General features: G+C 36.7%; 1 pseudogene; it reads right to left on the bottom strand.

The window, feature by feature from the left end:
• Positions 1-1,029: 1,029 nt before the first annotated feature.
• LOC120589422 (60S ribosomal protein L19-like) lies at positions 1,030-2,559 on the bottom strand (annotated as a pseudogene).
• Positions 2,560-21,017: the final 18,458 nt, after the last annotated feature.

Raw genomic sequence — 21,017 nt, 5'->3', positions numbered from 1 at the left:
TCCAGGGACCACATTACAGGCAGACAGGTTGTCTGGAGCTCAGAGGGAGAGGTACTTCTGTTTGAGCTGTGCTGACAGCTGTGGTCCCAGAGAGGACTGAGAGGACTCTCCTGTTACAAGAAACCAGGCTTCTCACTGTCACCCTGTGCTTGGCAGCAGGACCCCAGACGCACTTCTTCTAGAAATAGTGCCTTGCCAGTGAAAATGAATACCTGTGAGACAGGCTGTCCAAACGTGCCTCAATGCAACTTTTCTGCTTTGCTCCCTAGAAAACATCTTGCACACCCCACAGGAGGCCTGCCTTTTCTCGGTGTGTGCAGACAGTGGGTAAGAGGGCATGGTGGTCAGAAGCACACTTATTTCTAAAGTTATAGAGGCTGCCTAGTTACACCTGTTCACAGATAATTCATTTTGTAATGTAAAAGCGAGGGCTGGAGAACTGGGAGTCTCCTGGTAGTTCTCCATTACTTTCTTGGATTCCGACCTCTTTTTACAAACATGGTACAATGATGTCGAGGAGAAAAAGGGACTGATCTCGTCTGAACCTATCTTTCTTTCTTTCTTTCTTTCTTTCTTTCTTTCTTTCTTTCTTTCTTTCTTTCTTTCTTTCTTTCTTTCTCTCTTCTTCTCTTTGTTTCTTCTTCCTTTTTTCTTTCTCAGTTTCTTGAGTATATCCATTTTATAAATCCTAAAAAGAAAATTAATATCTAGGGAACAAATGTTGATATTTTTACCTATGTGTAAGTGGATTGGTTACTTCGGATTCAAAATATAGATCATTTCTTTGAGATATCGATGTGGTTTTCTAATACTATATTAATTTTTAAAATTGCAATTGTTTAGCTTGCAATACTTAAACAGAAAACTCCTTGAGAACTGGAAATGGCTAATTCAACTCTACATCTCTCCAATATTTGCATGTGGTGGACACTCAATGTATATTTCTAATATACAGATGAGGTTTTTTTACTGAATGATCCATGTACGGAATTGCCGAGGCTACTATGTACAGGTGAGAGAGATGGAGCTTTATTTCTTGGTCTCTATCTGCTTGGACAGAGTCTTGATGACTTCCTCCTTCTGGGCCTGGAGCCGCATTTCGCCGCGCTTGCGTGCTTCCTTCCTCTTAGATCTGCGGGCCTCACCTGGTCGGCCGGAAGCCTCTAGCATACCTTATCTGCCTTCAGCTTGTGGATGTGTTCCAAAAAAATCCGCTTGGTTTTGAGCATGTTACCCTTCACTTTCAGGTACAGGCTGTGATACATGTGGCGGTGAATCTTAGATTCACAGTATCTTCTGCGCAGTCCACGAAGAATTCTCATCCTGCTCATCCAGGTTGCCTTCTCAGACAGTACCCTTTCGCTTCTCTGTGCCCACGCATCCACGTGCCTGCCCTTCCTGCAGGCCAAGGTGTTTTACCGGCATCGAGCCTGGGCAGTTACAGCCCATTTTTGATCAGCTTCCGAATCTGCTGCTGGGAATTGGCCTTGACGATATCATTGGTCTCACCGGGGTCCAACTAAACATTCTGTTTGCCACAGCGGAGGACACTGGAGGCAAGCCTCTTCTGAAGCCCGAGCAAACCCAGCCTCTGGGACCAACCCCTTCAGGGCTGCCTACACCTCATCTCCCCCACCCGGGACCACGGTACCGAGCCCCGGAACAACCCAGATCAGAGGCCCGCAGGTCTTCACTGCCTGTATTTCTTGACTATATGATAGAATGAGAAAATGAATGAACATTAGAGAGTATCGAGGAAGCAGGTTCAGTGGGATGTGGTGATGTCTTCAGGTGTTCTTGCTGCAGGAGCAGGTGAGAAGCTGTCGTTTGCCTTCCAGGGCAGTGTCCACCCCACTAGTTCTGTCCACCCTTTACGGTTAAGTATAGATGGATGCTTGGTCTCAGTTAGGAAAGTTGAGATTTGAAGAATCCAGGGAAAAGTGATCTGTATCCAGAATAGTAAATATTTTAACATAAATTGAAATTAAAAATACTTTATTCTGGACGTAGTGGGTTCCCCTCCCCCCCTTCTAGGTGACAAATGTAAAAAAGAAAACTCGATAGATAAAAAATTTAATTTATAATCCTAGACTCAGGTACAGATTTCCATAAAAACTCCAAGTCCCATTAAAGCTATTTCAGGGAAACATATGTACACCTTTTACTACAGATATTTTAATTGACTTGATAAATTGAGTTCACCAGTAGGTGGTACAATCTCTGTAAGGCTGGAAGGAGGAATATTTAATTTCCATATCTGCTCAAGAAGCTACTTAAACATGAAATGCTTGTCCTTATGACTGGATTATAAGGATAATTTGACTCTAGGGAATATAAAAAGTTAAATAGTTCCAATAATTCTATTTATCTCCTCCTAAATGTACTGTATCTCATTTAACAGACCACTTAGGTCTCAAACTGTTGTAGCATCATCTAGTTCTGCCAATTATGCCTCTGAAATATCTCCCAACCCTGTTCCTCTTTTCCATTTCTTTTGGCCAAATTTACATGCTCATCATCTCCCTCCTCCTTCTCCTTCACACTACTGTCAGCTATCATTTTGAAACACAAGACAAATTATGTCATTTTCTAAAACCCCAAAATAGCTCTCCACTGCACAGAGTGAAATTCTAACCCAATAGCAAAGTGCTCAGGGTCCCCTATAGCTTTGCTCCAGCTACTCTTTCCAGAGTCATCTTTCGCCATGTGCCTCTACCCAAACTTTGTTCCAGCCACTCTCAACTACTCATGGTCCCTCTTCAGATTACAAACGAGAAGGACAATAAAGTGTAGCAGGAGCTCTGGAAGCATACCGTCTGGGTTCCAAAGCCAGTTTTGCCATGAACTTGGTGACCTTGAGTGAGTTATGTCACTTCTCTGAGTCTCCATTACCTCATCTGTGAAACAAATAATGATAGAACCTCAAGAGTTTGACTTGAGCCAACATGTATACTGTGCTAGAACAGAGCACATTAATCTCCATCTTTCACGCTGTTGATCATGATTCAATCTCGGTGCCCATGGGGATCACACTCACCCTGCAGTGAACTGTTTATTTACCATGACCTTGGAAACCAATAAGGTGAGCCAGTTATTTTTCTGGATTCCTATAGCATTTTGGTTGTCCTTACTTTGTTGTGCCTTGGGTTGTAATGAGTATTTTGCTATCTTCATATCCTCCTCCAGATGGTGAACTTCTAGAAAAGCAGGAACATTGTATGATCATTTTTCCATCTGCTGTGCCAGGCAGTGCTTAGCACCTGGAAAATGCTCATCAAATAGTTGGTAAATCAGAAAAAAACTGATCTGTGAGACATTCAAAGCACTTTATATTTAAATGCACACATTTAGGGAAATAATCTGATTTGAGACTATGACTCATTTACTCTATGTAAAAGCTAGTATCACTCATTTGACAAATATTTACTGAATATCTAGTATTGCCAGTCACTGTTCATGGTACTGGAGATACACCAATTAGAGGCAGGAATAAGTTTTGGACTTTCCTAGACTATAGAACTATGGACCGGAGCTAAGTCTGATCAGCTGCCTGTGACAACACTACCACTCCATCACAAGTCCCCACAGCTCACACCTGCAATGCACGACTATTCATTAGGGGAAAGTATGTGAAGTGAAAAATACTATGCAAGGTAGTGTTAAGGTTCTACCAAATGTGTGTATGCACACACACACACACACACACACATTTACAAGTTGTATTTATAGGCACATGCACAAATGTTTTAAATTATACTTTATACATATCTATACAGATATATAAGAAATTTGAAACAATGACTGCCTTCTAAAAGGGGAACTGGGTATTGAAGACATGGGTCCATAGAAGATTGACTTTTCACTACATACCTTTTGTTTTAACCTTTTGAATTTTGATGTTGTACGTGTGTTGAATACTCAAAAATAAGTTAACTTTTTAAAAATGAAAATAACTATGAAAAGCAAAATGGCCTCTCTCTTTAGATTGAAGGCCATCATTAACCACTTGGAATGGCAGTTGAAAGGAAGAGAAACAAGACCAAAAAAAAAAAAAAAGAGAGAGAAATAAAAGATCGATGGGCAAAAGATCTAGGGGAACAGATGGAATGAGAGAAAATGGTGGCATCGGTGGCCAAAATACGAACATATCAACATACCAACAATAGCTCCAGCGGTGGTGAAACAAAAAAGGCGCTTTATTAAACAGAAATATATGTCTAATGAGGCAGTTTCCAAGTGATGATGTGGTCCATGTTGAGAGTGGTGGATTGGAGAAGAGGTAAAAGTCACCTGAGGCTGCATCATTGGATGCTTTATCTACATGGGTGTTGAAAAAAAAGCCAGAACTAATGTTCAAAAGATGAGGAAGAAAGTAGACCATGAACTAGGCCCCCAAATTTTTTTGATGGAGAGAAAGAGACTCATGTTAAGAGTGGGCTATGATGGGGTGAAAATGGAGGAAAAATTAATACAATCAAACAGCATGAAGCCCACAGGCTCTATAAGATCCAGCTTGAATCACTCTGACCTCACTTCTACCAATCCCTCCTGAAGTCACACCATTGCAGCCACACAGTTCTCACTGCTGGTCTTTAAATTCTCCAGGCAAGCTCTACCTCACGGCCTTGGCACTGGCCATGCCTTCTTCTTAGAAAGTTCTTCCTTGGATGCTGCAAGTTTCCCACAGGTCTTTGCTCAAATGTCACATTCTCAGTGAGGTCTACTTGGACCTCACCATATAAAGCAGCAACTTTTCATCTACTATTTTTTCTCTTTTCTTTTTATCCACAGCACTTATCATCTAAATCTTGTTTATTAACTGTTTTCATCTGCTAGAATAGAATCTCTTTGAGAGCAGAAAATTGACCTCTGTGGGTTATGTGTGCTCCTCTTCCCTGTCCCATCCCCAAAATGTCCCTTTCTCCCAGGCTCACTGCCCACATAATCCTTCCGTTGCTTCTGTCTTTTAAAATTCTGATCTTATTTTATGTGTAAAGTTCTCTTCTTTCCACTCTCGAGATATGTCATCATACCTTTTAGTTTCACCCATCACTAAAAAGATGTGAAAGATCCTCAGATCTTTGTCCAGCTCAATCTCTCTACAAATTTTAAGGATAGCACTACAGTGAGTATTTCACCCCAATGTCCCACAGTCACTTCCATTTGGCCTTTCTGAAACCGAGTTCATCTCTTTCTAGATCTGCTTCTCTTCTTGTTTTTTCTATTCCCACCAGGGACAGAGGGCACCAGGATTCATTCCCCCAATATTTCAAGCTAACATTCTGAGATTTATTTTTAACATAAAATATCTAATTTTCATTAAAAGTCAATTTGCAAGTTTTATTTCCTAAATATTTCACAAATCTTCCCTTTTCACTGCATCTCTGCTACAACTACCCCAATTAAGGCCCTTTTTCTCTCTTGCCTATGATGTATCAGCAGCCTTCCAACAAGCATTCCAGCCTATCCAGTCTTGTCTTTCTCAAATTATTCAGTATATATGCTCAAGTCATACTTTTATAACATAAATATGACATTTTATTCATCCTTTAATTCTCTCTGTTTCTTCATCTCATGTCTTTTCACTCTTTTTCTCACACCATTCTTCATATCTTATGATGTTTCTTGCCCCGGGCCTGTGTTCAAACTCTTCCATATTAAATGCTCTCAATCATCGTTTCCCAGTTAGTGAGCCACCCAGTAAAAGTTGAGATTTAGATCAGGTGTCACCATCTCCAAGACACTTTCTCTGATATATCCTTTCTGCCCATGTCTTGTTTAGGAGCTCCACTCCTGTGTTTTCGAATCTTGAACTTGCCTCTTATTGTCTTAGCACATATTATCTTATTCATTAGGGTTGCCTGTTCACACAACTGTCTTTCCCACTAGATGTAGGTACTTGAGGACTGAAACTTCTTTACACACCTATGTATTTCTAATGACTAGGACAGAGTTTGGCATATAGTATGTGCTTGATAATGTTGACTAAGTGTATAAGGGAATGGTTTCGATTATATCATGAAATGGAAATCTCAAAGTTGAAGTGAACATTAGGACAGTGTAATCTTTTCACTTATCTTGCTTAATCTTTTTATTGTAAAATGGGGATAATGATAATAATCACCTAACATGAATTTTATGAGGATTAAATGAGATAATATTGTGTAAAGCACTTGGCATAGTGCCTGACAATAATTTCTCACTAAATATTACAATATGGTACTGAAAATCAGCTGACGGTTAAGTGCCATCAGGAGAGCAATATGTATAGTCTACTCTTTTTATTCAACACTATTATAAGCTTTAATAGTGAAGAAATTGGCCTTAAGGTGTCTCATTTTCTCAATAAGTAAGCTCAAAGATCATGCTGGCTTTATTACTAGTTTTTAATTACAAAGCTATTTTACTTTACTTTCCCATTTGGAAAATAGGGAATGGAAGGAATATCTAAAAATTGCTGGTACAAGTGCTGTTGCCACACATATTTTTCTCCTGAGAGCCCTTTATCTACACGTATTTTTTTGGGGTAGTTGTTAGTGATGGTGGTGACCCTGACATTCAATCTGCTACTTAATGCAAAAATCACAGGCCCTAAGAAAGTACAGATTTAAAAGAATCTGCAAAAGAAGAAGACAGGTTTAATCTGAATCTGGAACCCTAAGTGAAGAAAAACACATGACCCTTTATTAAAGTGTCAGATCCTGCAGAAGACACAACAACAAACACTTTTTGCATGTTTGTTTGTCTCTTTCAAAACTCCAAGACTTAGGGTTGGTGATGTTTGTGAAGAGCAATGGTAACTTGACTACTTGCTCCGTTAATAAAGATTTCAGCAACATCCAACTTTCAAAATACTTTGTTTTCTTATATTATAATTTCTCAGCATGTTACAGTTATTGTTTTATCAACAGCCATATGTTGTTGCCTTCTTAAATAATGAACACCTGCCACTCTTAAATAGACTTGTCACAAATTCACCATTTATTTAGCAACAGACATTAAGCAAGAGCAGTAGACATTCTTGCAGCTATTGAGCCATGCTAAGTCTAAAATTTTAAAAAGAAAAATCATTCATTCACTCACTTATTCATTCATTCATTTAACAGTTATCTATTGCCCAACATTCATGTGCCAGTATAGTCCTTGGCTGTGGTTAAAATGTGATGAATAAAACTTACACGGTTAATGCCTTCATGGTGCTCCATCATATCCAAGAAACTGATAGTAAACAAGGAGACAATTAAATCAATATAAAATTTAGGATTACAGTATTGAAAAAGAACATGCATCACTGAAACAGAATAATAGAGTTGGAGAGAAGGGGTTTCAGGACCACTTTCCAATAGTTGGGAAGACCTCTCTGAGGAGGCAATATTTCAGATGAGACCCAATAGACTATAAGGGCCAGCCAGACATGGCCTGCTGGCTCAGAGGAGCTCAGAAGACCACTGTGGCCAGAGTGTGGTGATGAGCAAGGCGTGAGAGGCCCACGTGAAGCTAGAAGGGTCATGCCTGATTATGCAAGACCATATAGGCTATGTTAAAGAGTTTGCATGTAACCAGAACCTATCCTTCTGGGGCATTATCAAAGCCTAACTGACCTGGGGTAAAGAAATACCAAACTCCAGCCCACTCTAACCATCTTGCCCCACCTAAGAGAAAAGTTAAAAATCTGAGAAACACTTGTGAAGTCTGCAGTCCAGAGGCATAGGCTCAGATATACATAGAGCCAATTTATAGGCATAGTTCATAGACATAGAACCAGATGTGGTAGGGATGTTAGAATTAAAACAGCAGTGATTAGTATGACAAGGGCTCTAATGGATACATTAGACAGCATGCAAGAACAGGTGGGCAAAGGAAGCTGAGAGATGGAAATCCTAAGAAAGCACCATAAAGAAATGTCAGAGATAAGAGTTTGAATGTCTCCAGACCTGCTATTTCCAAGTTGGTGGCATCCATCCTAGATACTCTGTTCTAGGTGATTGCCACCACCATCTTGTGTTCAATGCACCTGCGTACAATGTTCCCTTGGTGCCATAGTGCACATCCAGATCCCACCTGCCTAGGATGGACATAGTGCCAACTTAAATAAGGATGTCTACTCAGGGACCTACAATTAATACATACCCTAAGCAAGTTTGGAAACCCTGCTGTGCCGCATATCTTATAAAATTATGAAAATGAATATCTCAACAATTCGATGTGAGTAATAAATAAAATACTATATGTAAAATCCCTTGGCATCCCTGATGAAAACAGCTGCTCAATAAGTGTTAGTTTCCCTGTTTCTCCATCTATGAATTTCTATAGATTCCATTCCATGGCCCTTTTTTAAGCTACCAAAGAATTTGGTTCTGTAACACCTATTTTCCCTTATCGAATAATTCATTATAGTCTTGCTCTTTATGTGTGTATGTTCTACTTCTCCCAATAGATTAGTGCTGACATCATGCCCAAACCTCAGAGTAGCCAGTAGCACTGGGCACAGCGGTGATGTCCAGTAAGTCTATTGTGTTTGTGTTATTATAATCCAGTGAAACAAAGGAAATTTTGACTGGCAAAGCCATGGAGGTTGCAAGTAACAAAATGGAAAATAAAAATGGATTCCATAATTGCAGCAAACTTAAGGAAACCTGCAGAGAGAGCTTGGAGTGGAGAGGAGAGAATGCCATCGCATCATCCATATAATGATAGATAATTTAGAGATAACTATGATTATGTCTACAATTTCAAACTATGTGGTAAACTCTGGTAAATTAAAACAAAATGATCATTTTGACTCCTCATTAAGTAATTAGTTCAACACACATTTATTTAATGTTTAGTATTGATGATATTGTATTTTAGGTTAGATCTCGGCAAAATATCGGGAATGAATACCTTAATCTTAGAAGACTGACTATTGTTATTATATTTGATCCAACGACATCTGTGAGGGATTTTAATATAGTAAGTTGAGGCATAGATCTCTTACACTGTATTTTTCTATATTAATTATTATAGGATTTAAATTAACATAGATTATCTAGGTATATTTGTTTCTTGTACTATATATTAAATTAAGAAATACAATTTTCAGTTGCCAAACGTTAATTTTATAAACAGAATAGAAGTGATATTTTCAAAACATTTTCCTTGAACACTGCTTTTATTGATACTTTTGCTGAGAGTCTTGAGGAATTTCGATGGAGCAATGCAAATAAATAAACTATGAAACATGAATAATTTTTTCCCAAGTCTTTATGTGGAAAAGAGATCAGCAGAATTTGTGGGTCATATTATGGCTGTTATTTCCAAATCCTATTTTTAAGATAATTTTAAAGGCATGTCTATCTTTTCACTTTCCACGTAGTTTTTTTCTATCTTCATGTTTAAATTTCTTTAAACTTTTTTAAAGGCAAGCAATTTAAAAACAGAGTAATTTATAAAATGGAATAATCTCTTGAATATTTTTATATTCCACATTTTGGTTTCTTTATCCCTTTAGTTGCCTAGAGTAATATTTATTTTTTCCTTTCAATAAGCAAATTTCACAACTGTATAATCATTTTATTTAGAGATTCTGCATTAATAGATTAATAGAAGAAAGTCCCTTATTATATTAACCAGGATATTTCTCCAAGGTATTTAAATTTATCTTCAACCTGGTGGTCCAGGTTCCAAGAGATGCTTGTAATTATATGTAATTACGTGTCATATTAATTCAAACACTGGCATATCAGGTTACAGTTCGGCTACTATCCTCCCTGCACCTTTTCCACATTCTCGTTCCACCTCCCTTATGATCACCAGCAAGAAAATGTCTCTAAATTACATTCTACTTCTAAAACTGTCTGGGAACCAGCTCCTGGGAGAGTCTGTAATCAATTGTGACAACAGTGGCACAATATTGTTATAACGTTCATTTTTCCCTAAGGAGGATAGCTCTAATTTCCAACGGTAAATCTCTGTTTAAAAACCTCTCAAAAAAAAAAAGAGCTGCAGTACACCTGACAATCTTGAAGGAGCTTCCTCTGCCTTGTATTTGCTTTATAGCTCAGTGTCCACAATATAATTTTTCCGATTTATTTTTTGCAGTTCCTTGGAGTGTAACAGCCAAAATAACAGTATGGTTTCTCATGGATGTCAAAGACACACTTGCTGGCCTCTTTTTCAAGATTTGCTTAAAAAGAAAAGGTTTAGGCTCCAGTCCAGGCAGACTCTGGGTAGAGTGTGAGGTCCAGGCAGATGACACGAGGCAAATGTCTACTGGAGATTTGTTTCCATTTTTACTCAAGGCCCTGGAATTCTTCAAGGCCTCCCCCTCCGGGATCAGGTGTGAGCAAGAGAACTAGAAGGTCTAGTTGTACTTTTCTACCTTACTTTATTTACGAATTTTGTTTTTTGTTTCTGTTTGCCAACACTGGAGTTCTTCTCTTGCAGATTGTTTGAAGTTGCTTAAACGAACCATTAACAAATAATATAAATAGCAGTTTGTTTGTTAACCCAGTTAATATCAAATTTACAATCTTCCTCCCCTCCCTTCCTGATTCACTAAATTTCCCTTAGCTTTACTGAACAGACCCAATTTGGTGGCTTCCCAGTAGCACACTGAAGTATGGTCACATAGGCTGTTGCCATGGAAACAAGGTAGTTGCTCAGAGGATTCATCCGGCATGGGTAATATTGAACTAACCACTGTACAGTTTCTCATTTATTATGAAACATTTACAAGGAAAATGTGATGTTTTTCATGATGTTAAAGTGTTTGCCTTTTTTTTAAGAGACTAAGTAAAAATTTCTTATGAGAATACATGCTAAATGGGATGGCAACTCTTCAATAAAAAGTGAGCTTAAAATATGCAAAAGTAACTGATGACACAAAAAATCCATTGGTGGGCCGTAGACCTTGACTGGGTAGAAGATGTGAACATTTTTCTTCTTTGGGTCTCAGATGTTACATCTGTTGAGTTTTGCAGTGACTGTCACCAGGCCTGCCTTGCACAATAATGCATGGCTGGAGTGCACTTTCTCTATCGTGCAGTTTGGACCCTATTTCATAGTCTCTACTCTTCGACTTCCTCCTTTGTTCTTAATGACCTGATTAACTTTTTCCGTCCTAACTTCCTTTCCCTTTGTCTAATTCTCCACATTCTCATCCACACTAACTTTCTTTTAAAAAGAAAGCAATTTTTTCCTCATCTTATCCTTGGACAGAATAGATTTAACCACGTATTTTAATTCTAATCTTAAAACTTCGCCTTGTATGTGGTAGGAATTCAATAAACTTTCACCAAAAATACCTTTGATGAGACACTTGTTCTTCTTTGGCTCCACCGTTAGCCATAAAACCAGCACCTACATCCGTGTTCCTTAGCTTCTTGCCTTCACCTCACAAGTGGCTTCACAGAGAGCATGCCCTCTGGCTAGGAATACTTTGCTTTAATAGTTCTAGTACAATTCCACTCCTGTTCTCTAGCTTAAGAAAGCCTATCATATACTTTCTAAAAGTACACGTGCCTCATCGCGTGGTTCCTGCTCATTCCTATTAAGACTCATGGTACTAGAAATAAATAACTTCCAGATTCACTTTCTGTTCTGATACTCTGCAGTTCAGTGATACTATCATTCAGTCACCTCATTTAGAAACCTGTTCTGACCAGGCTGGCTTAGCCTATGGATACCTTTACCGTTTCCCTCACCACATTTTATCGATGTTAGCTCTTTTACCACCTGTCTTCCTCCAGTAGACTTGAACTTCTTGAGGATGTCTGTTTCTTATTTAGAGTTGTTTGTATGTGACCTAACACAGTAGGTAACAATAGACCTTCAATAAATATTTGGTGAACCCAACTGTTGCTTGATTACTTAAATTGATGTACTTATGTAGTCCAGATTATAGCTTAATTAGTGAATTAAAAGCAGATCCCAAGTAAGAAGACTTTGCAAACCCTTTATTAATATGCTGTCACATCTCCTAACATGTATTCAAGTTCCAATAGTACCATGAAGAATTAAGAGATTGAGTTGGCGGGTGGGTAGATAATTGAAAGTGACTAAGCTTGAAGAACACATTTGGGAATGTGTGTTCTTATTTGTATAGCATCCTCCCTATGCCAAGTTTGACTGACTTGTCTAAGTACTATAGTATTGACATCCGTGCTATACAAATGCTTAATCAATTGTTTGTTTATAGTGTTGGTAATTGGACGGCTAATTTGTCGCTTGCTTTTAAAGGCCACAGGATGAAGTCAAATCATGATACCTTCATTTCCCACTGAGGGGTTACAGAATCAGACTTGAGATTCACAAAAATAAATAAAAGTAAAATACATGCTCTTATATGAAATGTCAGGTAAAATCAATAGTAATCTATTTCTTTTGGAGTGTGAGCTGGATCTAATCAGTTAGCAGTAAACTTGTCAAAATGCACAGGACACAGGTTGCTAGGTGCTTTATCATAATTTTATTTGCCCAGAGCATCTGAGTAAATGAGGTGAAATGTTGCCTCGAGTATCTAAATCTTCGATAGATAATTTCTGGACCTCCTGCTGAAATACTGTTGGCTAATTTTCTGCAGTAAATTTTCTCAGTGATTGTCACAGCCTGTAGTAATAGATGACCTTTCCTTCCATATGTTACCAAGCCTGAGTACAGAGAGATGACACACAGTCTGGTTGTATGTCTGTGAGAATGCAGCTGTGTGTGCATTTTTTATAAAGAGAAATAGTTTTCTTTAAAGTTTTTGCTAAAAATCCCATTCCTCCTTCCAAAAAGCAGAGACTCAATAAATATTCATTGAGTTGTATTTCATTTTGTGTTATATATTGGTATTCCGCATACCTGCAGGATTGGGGAGCAGAGTGGAAAGAGTGATGCAAACAGGAAGAGAAGTCTCATATGATATTGCACCAATATAGTCATAAGTTGAGTTCCAAATTGGCAATTAGACTCACAAGATGCAGATAGCATTAAAGTTACATTTTCTTAGCTTTAGAGAAGGATACAGGGCAGATGCTTCAACAAGGACAGCATTATCTCATGGGGCCCAGCAGCTACTCATCTACACAGCTTCTTTCACCAGTTTCCCCACTCAAGGCATATGCAGCTGCCACAGACAGGAGCCAAGTTTCCCACATATCTTTTATACTGTTCTAGTCACATTGGTCCAAGACCTGCCAACTCTCAGCTCCACAGCCCATGTGTAGTTCTACAGATCAGGCGTAAATACAACAAACCAGATACAACATCCCAAATTTATCTTAACAATGCAGTTTCCAAGGAAGCAGTACTGTGGGAAGATACTCTGCCCTGCACCAACTGAAACCTGATGAAAAACCTTGATACAGGTGTTAATTTCCATATCATTTGAATTGCAAAGTAGAAACAAGATGTGGTTTTAAAACAAGAAAATTCTATTTTCCACTGATTTTCATTGTCCAATTGGAGAAGTGTCCCTGGGGGAAAATCACTCTGTAGAAGAATGAACGTCTGTGCACCCAACTGACCAGACTTGTTGGATGTTTGAATTAAAACCTAAGAACTTTTTTCCTTTGTAGTGCTTTTCAACTCTTTCTTTTGCTTCTGGACATTCTAATACTTCTCTCAGAAATCTCTCCCCTGCCTAGGAACCTACTTATTCTAAATTATTGTCTTTCATAATTTTGCATGCATTCTCACTTAAAAGAGAATCTAAAAGACATGTCTGTAGGCATCAACTTACAAATGGATCGAAAATTCCTTAAGTACAAGGCTTCATTTAAAATCTGTATTCTTTAAGAGACAGGTTCAAAATTCTTAGTTTAATTTTTCTAAGTTGGTTGTGATTAGAAGTCTTCTTTTTCTTTGGAAGGACGGATATTCTACTAATTCAATAACAACAAAATCCAAGTCTTACTTTTTAAAAAAAGATATAATAATCAAGTTCACAATGTTTTTCAGAACTAGGAATTCTCTGTCATTCACATCCTGATAATCAGAGCAAATGGTGATTCGAAAGATGAGTCTGAATCATCTTTTGCTTCAGGGGAAGAATAAAATTGCATATTATATCTTTGTATCTAGATGCTTTCTTGAGAGTGAAGCAGAAGTCTATTCCCACTTGACTTCCTATTACCCTTGTTGTTCACTACTCTAATGTAGAATAACTTTAAAAAAGCTACGTTCATGAAGAAATCACTACTGGAAAATGTACTCATCAAGCATAGTACTTGAGAAATATAAAAACAAATATAATGTCGATATATGTCAAAGTTTTAAATACAAAGGATAAAAATGATTGAAATTGTTTAAAAACACATTATTTCACCATGATGCTTGAACTTATATTGTTCACATTTTTATATACTTTATATATAAAAGTCCCCAGTGAACTTCTGTAATTGGTATGATTGATTACCTGTCAGTGGAAAATTTAATTTAGGTTCATTACCGACATAGGTTAAATTATTTGAAATCAGGTACTCAGGGAAAAATTACTAAAATATTATGGACAGTAGAAACATAAAATTATAAGGATTAACATACTATGTTACTAACATTTTTATAAAATTTAGTATAATCTTTTAGAAACCCTTGGTGAAAAATACTAGGAAGGTGGATGTCTGCTTTTGCTTTATATATGCAAAGTGCCATTTGTGGTTTCTCTTTATCTAATACTTTAATTCCCTATAATTCCATTTTTCTTAAGTTTAATGATAATATTCATTATTTTTTTCAGTTTCTCCACCTGGAGACCAAATATAATCTACACATAACATATCAACACAGGGCTCCTGGCTTCTTTATTTCCATAAAATTGTTCTTTCGATCAGGTAATTCAGTAAATTTAGACTGACATCGTTTTTTGTTTGTTTTTTAATGAATTAATTTTGTTTGGCACATATAACCAAATAAAAAGTCTTAAATTCTCTAAATTTGCTATGAAGGGGAAACTTATGGTACATTTTTGAGTTCACAAACAGATAAAGATTAGTAAAAGAAAGATTAGTTTTTGAATAGGATCATCTAGCCAAGTATTTGCCAAAGCCCTCACGAATTACCACAGTGGTCTTCCTTTCTGATGGAGAAAGATGGATGTATACTACCTCTGGTTAGATCCTGTCTACAATAACCTGTCTGGTTAGATCCTGTCCACTGTGCTCCAGGATAATTCGATAACGTACTTGACATCACAAGACAAGCTCTCTACTTCGATACTCTGTCATCACTATCAAGAAATTAATCAGGAAGTTCTCAGTGAGTTCTCATTTTGGCTGACTTATGAAAAAGGGATACACGCCAGTTACTATACCCCTATTTTGACTGAGGATGTGGATGAAAATGAAAATCATATGTCTCAAAAGCCAGTGGCTTCAAGTACACATTGCGTATTCATAAATGTTTCTCTCTTAATCCGAAAATCACGATTTAGTTCATATCTCCTGTACTGATCTTTATCACTTGACAGGTTCTGACTCAGCAAGCTCTGAAGAGGATAAGTAAAATATTTAGATGCCAAATACTGTTGCAGCTAATTTGTTGATACTTACGGCCTCAAACCACAAGATGAGTTATGTGTACACACAGCAGTTTCCAGGGGAACATTTACGAAAAGGTGAGATTTGGAGTAGGAAAAGATAGATTTAAAAAAAGAGAGAAAGAAATCACAGATAACAAAATTTTAAAATAACTTTTTGCATAACACATAAAATTTGAAAATCTGCAAACACATCCATTTAACCCACACACTCATAAATATTTATCATCTTCTTAGATAACTGTACTTTGGCACACTACATGTCTAGACACCTAATCACCATTGCCTGATATCACTTTTTAAATTAAAACATTAAAAAAATTAAACGATTTGTTTCTATCCAATGTACTCTTTAACTTGGTTTGTATGACATTGAAGAAAATTGCCATTGTTTAATATGAATAGAGTCTGTACATCTCTAGTCATTTTAAAACATTATGAGCTGCCTTTGACAGACTTAAATAGTAATAGTGTTGTTATGTGTATATATATACATATACATATATATATGTGTGTGTGTGTGTATATATATACATATATATGTATGTATATGTATATGTGTGTATATATATGTATATAATGCAAACAGTGTTTATATACAGAGTCCTCACTTGTCATCAATAGGTTCTGCAACTTTAAGCAAAACAATGAATAACAAAAGCAATATTACCATAGGATAATTGTTATAAATAAGAGTTAAATTCCTAGGCATTTCATCAACATTACAACGAAATCATGTTGAACATCATTTCCACTATATTATTTGAAGACCTGCTATCTACATTTATAGTAAAGCCATTGGAAATCTCTTTTTGGTAGTACAGGTTTTGAGATGCTATGGGTTACATCATGTTTCTCTAGTGATCAATAGTGTATGTGTCTAAATATAACATGGAAATGTAGCATTGCTCTGTGGCATTGTTTTGTAATAATATTACATGTATGTGGATAATTTGCTATATAATTTTATGTTTGGCCAAGGTCTAATGAAGGTAACCTTATATATTTAGGAAACTTCATGCTGTCGGTGAAAATAGAAAACTGGCGATCTGTTTACTTATATATCCTTTAGTCAGAAGAGACTAGGACTCATATCGAAGTTATAACATTACCTTTTATAAAGTAAGGAAAAAGCCAAACATCAGTTTCATAGCATGCAGATGTAGTAACAAAGACTAAGAAGAGCTTGTCTTAAAAATACATGTCTAAACAAAAAAAAAAAAAAAAAAATGATTATTTAAAGGAAGAAAATCAAAATTTTAAATCAGAACCAATATCTAAAATGTGTTTCAGTTAATCATTAAGTGAGTAGTGGGAATTCATCTCTAAGACTATTTTGCTTGACCATAATTCTTACGTACTAACATTTTTCTTAAAGTCCACATATATTTAAAATTACATGAAGAAAATGTCTGCTGTTTACCTTATTCTTATTGTCCTTGGAAAGGCAATTTTACAGTCGTCAACATTGCAATCGTCATCATGATTTTATAATCAGTGTTTAATTTTCTAGTTCTCTGCAGACTATGGCATCGGGAATGGCAGAACCCACAGAGTACAGGAAAGATCAATTCTCTTCCCATGCACGGGATTTTTATATGAACTCCTCTCTGTCTTGATCTGATTCCCAGACCTGATATTCATGTATCTGAGATCATGAATAGTTTTTTCAACATAATTTTGCTGATACATTTGCCGATAAAGATCATCACCAGATAGAGAAGAAAAGCTGTAGCAGACCTATAGTGTTTTTCTGGCACTGAGCCTGACTTTGCCAAGAGAGAAGGTTGAGATATGGAGCAGATTGAGAGCTGACCATTTCCCAGACCCACAGACAGGCCTGGCCATCCTCCCAGAATGCTAGTGGTGAATTTCAGCACAACTTCTGGCCTCTTTATCTGGTGAATTCTCCTGTGTCTGCTGGCTGAATTTTTACGTTTCACTGAATTTCCATGAGAAATGTGTTTAGAACAGTATTTCATACCTGAAATACTTTTACATTTACAATCATTGAATTTTAGATCTGAGAGTTAAGAGAACATTTATTCTCAGCCATCATTTAACAGATGAAGGCACTGAAATTCAAAAGGTTAAGTGGCTTTTCTGAATCCGTGTAGCTTTTTTTGTGACAGAGCCTAGATATTCTTAATGTTGTTTCAGAGCTCTTTCATTTCTACTTTAAGATAATTCTTCCTTTAATAGCTTATAGTATAAATGCTATGTTAAAAGGCTGGATCTTTCTATCTAAGCTTTTAAAAGTTTTGTTTCATTTATGTAAATTTCATTTATGTAAATTATCCAGTTACAATGCAGAAAAGGGATGCAAATAGATAAATGCATTTGACATTTCAGAGCTTGAGTATTAGTAATTGATTATGTATAACAAAATAAAACACCTGTTAATATTTCTTAGAGGTTGTAAACTCAAAGAAAGCAGGAACCATGTCTAATGAATCTCTGTATTCCTGGTGCCTAGCAACTTATCTGGTACACGGTAGACACTCAATATATTTGCTGAATAACTAAAAAAAGAATGAAAATAACATTTCGATGGTAAAGAGTTAGAAGATATTAAAAGCATGCTCTTAATGTGTATTTAAAATAGTTCTGCTACATAAAATAGTAGTGACAGACCCTAAGAAGTTCATACGCCTTAGAGAAACATCATCAAAGAGAAGCTAAGAAAGGTGACAACGCTGGCAACTGCATCAATTAGATATTATTATTTAGGAAAATCAGAATCGTTTAGGTGTAACTACTCCACAAATGTGCTGAGAACGGAATTAAATCCAGAAGATTTAGGGGGAAAAGCAGAGATTCTGAAGTAGAAAGAGAAAAGGATTCAAGCAAAGAAAGGGTAGAGAGGACTCGTAACTTTCTAAGTGGAGATACGATGTAGTGATACTTGGCTAGACCTTAATGAAATTTAGAAAAGACTCTGTGGTTTCATTTTGCTTCCAGAGCTGACATCTATAAGGAGCAGAAATAACAGAATCTTGGGACAACAGGTGTAACAAACCCTTCCACTGGAAGGCCTTTATTGTGCACAATCTTTATTTTAACTTTATTTCTTATTGAAATTTCTTATTGAGCAAGTCAGCAAAGTAGTTCTTTCAACCACTTTCCTAAAAATATGTATTCTTCTGGAAAATGAGACTAGATTCAAAGTTACATGAAAAGAAATGAAGTCAAAAGCGAGGGAGAGAAAACTTTTCAAAAGGATCTCATGTTAGGAATGAGATCTGTTTGAAATGGAAGCAAGGTAATTATTTTTTTAAATTTAGAAATTAAAGCTATATTATGCAGGTGTATTGTAGTAATGAAGGCGGGGGTACAACAACAAACGTAAATAGTTTGGTGTTTCTAAAGCATGAAGAGTAAAATAGGCAGTGATAGGAGCCATTAGCCACCACCTGCCCCCGCCTTGATAAGTCCTGGGTATCTTGAGAATACAGGTCCCCATTCCCTTATTAGTTGCTGGACTTAGTCTTAATAAGAAAAAACAATATGAATAAAAACAAGTGGAAGGAGTTGTGTCAGAAATCCAGAAACATAAGATTCTGGAGATTTGGCGGGGGGCTATATCTTAGGAAGCTCACCTCTGAAGCTTTGACCTCAGGTGGACCCCCAATGAAGTGAGGTCTCTTTCATGCAGTCAATGGTTTAGGGGAGATTAAAGGTTTGCTTACTTATTGAGTGCTGCTAAGACAGCTTCCAGGAATTAGATAAAAACTACATTTTGCCTAAATTTATTTTTCTTGCCCAGATTAGTCCTAATATACCAAATTTCCCAAAGAAATGAAGTCCTAGTGAAATACACTAAGACTCTCTGAGATTTCTGAAACAAAAATTTAATTGCATTTAGATGCTGTGTTTAAAAAATAAGTAGTCAAGTAGTCAAAGCTAAGTGGTCGAGATCTTCATGAAGTATAACCTTAGACAACTGTGAAGGGCTCCAGAAGTTCTTGAGACTGGCCACGAGATAAAATGCTAAAAATATGTTGGGACTAAATTAAAAAGAAGGTCGGGACACAACCGTCTGAATGGAAGATATAAAGTGCAGCGAATACAAATTGATAATATCGTGCCAAGGGATCATTTATTGCTCTTTCATTTTTCTTTTAGGGAACAAGCAATAAAATTGAAACGAATGAGCCAATTTTAGACCAAATTTTCATACAGCATCATTTTTCCTGAAGGTTCACCAAAAAATAGAAATCAAAGAGAAAAATAAAAAGAAAACCAACTTAATTCATCCTCAAGTCATCTCATGGAGGGAGGGATCAATATTTTGCTTGAAGAATATTCTTTTTAAAATACGGATTCTGAACTACAAAATCTGAAACACGAATTCTATTCTTTTGTGCATATGTTCTTGTATATTAATGCTCAATATCTATACGCACATGAAAGCACATACATACACATATAAACTCATACCCCCAAACACGTACTCTATTATTTCTCTGTCTCACTGTGTCTCTGTCTTTGTCTCTTTTTGTTATCTGTCATCTATCTATCTATCTATCTATCTATCTATCTATCTATCTATCTATCTATCTATCTATCTATCTATTTATCTATTTATCTATCTACCTATTATCTATCTATCATCTATCATCTATCTATCATCTATCTATCATCTATCACCTATCTATTTTCATTTATAAGTCATTTAAAATATAGGTTTGGTTCTGTGCTTGATAGTTTGTTTTTCTCTTCATGCTTGCATCTTTTGTGTGTGTGTGTGTGTATTAGCATATATGTCTACTTTAATTGTCTCCAAAGACATTAAAAGTTGTTGTTTTGAGAGAGATTATAAAAACATCCTGTGATTCTCTCTGGAAATTGCAGACTACTAACAACTGTGAAAAGTTTGAAATTTTAGCCTACTTGGAACCTGGAAAGATAGCCTGCCACAGTTTCATGGATGCTAGTAGAAGACATGAGACTCTTGCATCAGAGGCAAAGGACTTTATTATTGTGGCACAACAGGACTTATAAGCTTCCTATTCACATTGGTTCTCCTTTTCTCTCTAGTCCCAAGGAGGCATTGCAGAACAGGCCAGTTGTGTGCTGCACATCCAGTGGTTTTGTGTCCTGTGTGATGACCCAGAGCTAAGAAAATGCATTCTTTTGAAAGGAGCTGTCAGCCAACATGCTCAACCTTTGCCCCCAGGAGAAACACATTTTTTTTTTATTATTATCCTGGGCAGAAAAAAAAGATCTGCTCGCTGCCCCAGAGAGAGACATTCTATTTTCCAAAGTTGTTTGCTTAACAAAAACCCTCGAAAAGATAGAGCAGAAGAAAAGTGTCAGGGCCTTTAAGCAGAAACACAAGAGACCTATTGAGAATCATCTCTCAATACTGACTTGCTTCTACAGTTCTGAGCACATGTGTTCATATTACTAATAGCCCAAGAGATAAATACTTAGTTTGCCTGTCAGTTTCCACAAAGTTCCTGTCAGACTAAAAGTTCTAATTTTTTAAAAAAATCAGTCCTGGTTGATCAATCTG

This window comes from Pteropus medius, unplaced genomic scaffold, assembly GCF_902729225.1.
Source record: "Pteropus medius unplaced genomic scaffold, Ma_sr-lr_union100, whole genome shotgun sequence".
Lineage (NCBI taxonomy): Eukaryota > Metazoa > Chordata > Mammalia > Chiroptera > Pteropodidae > Pteropus > Pteropus medius.
Note: the sequence above shows the minus strand (reverse complement) of the source record. Positions and strands in the feature narration are given on the sequence as shown.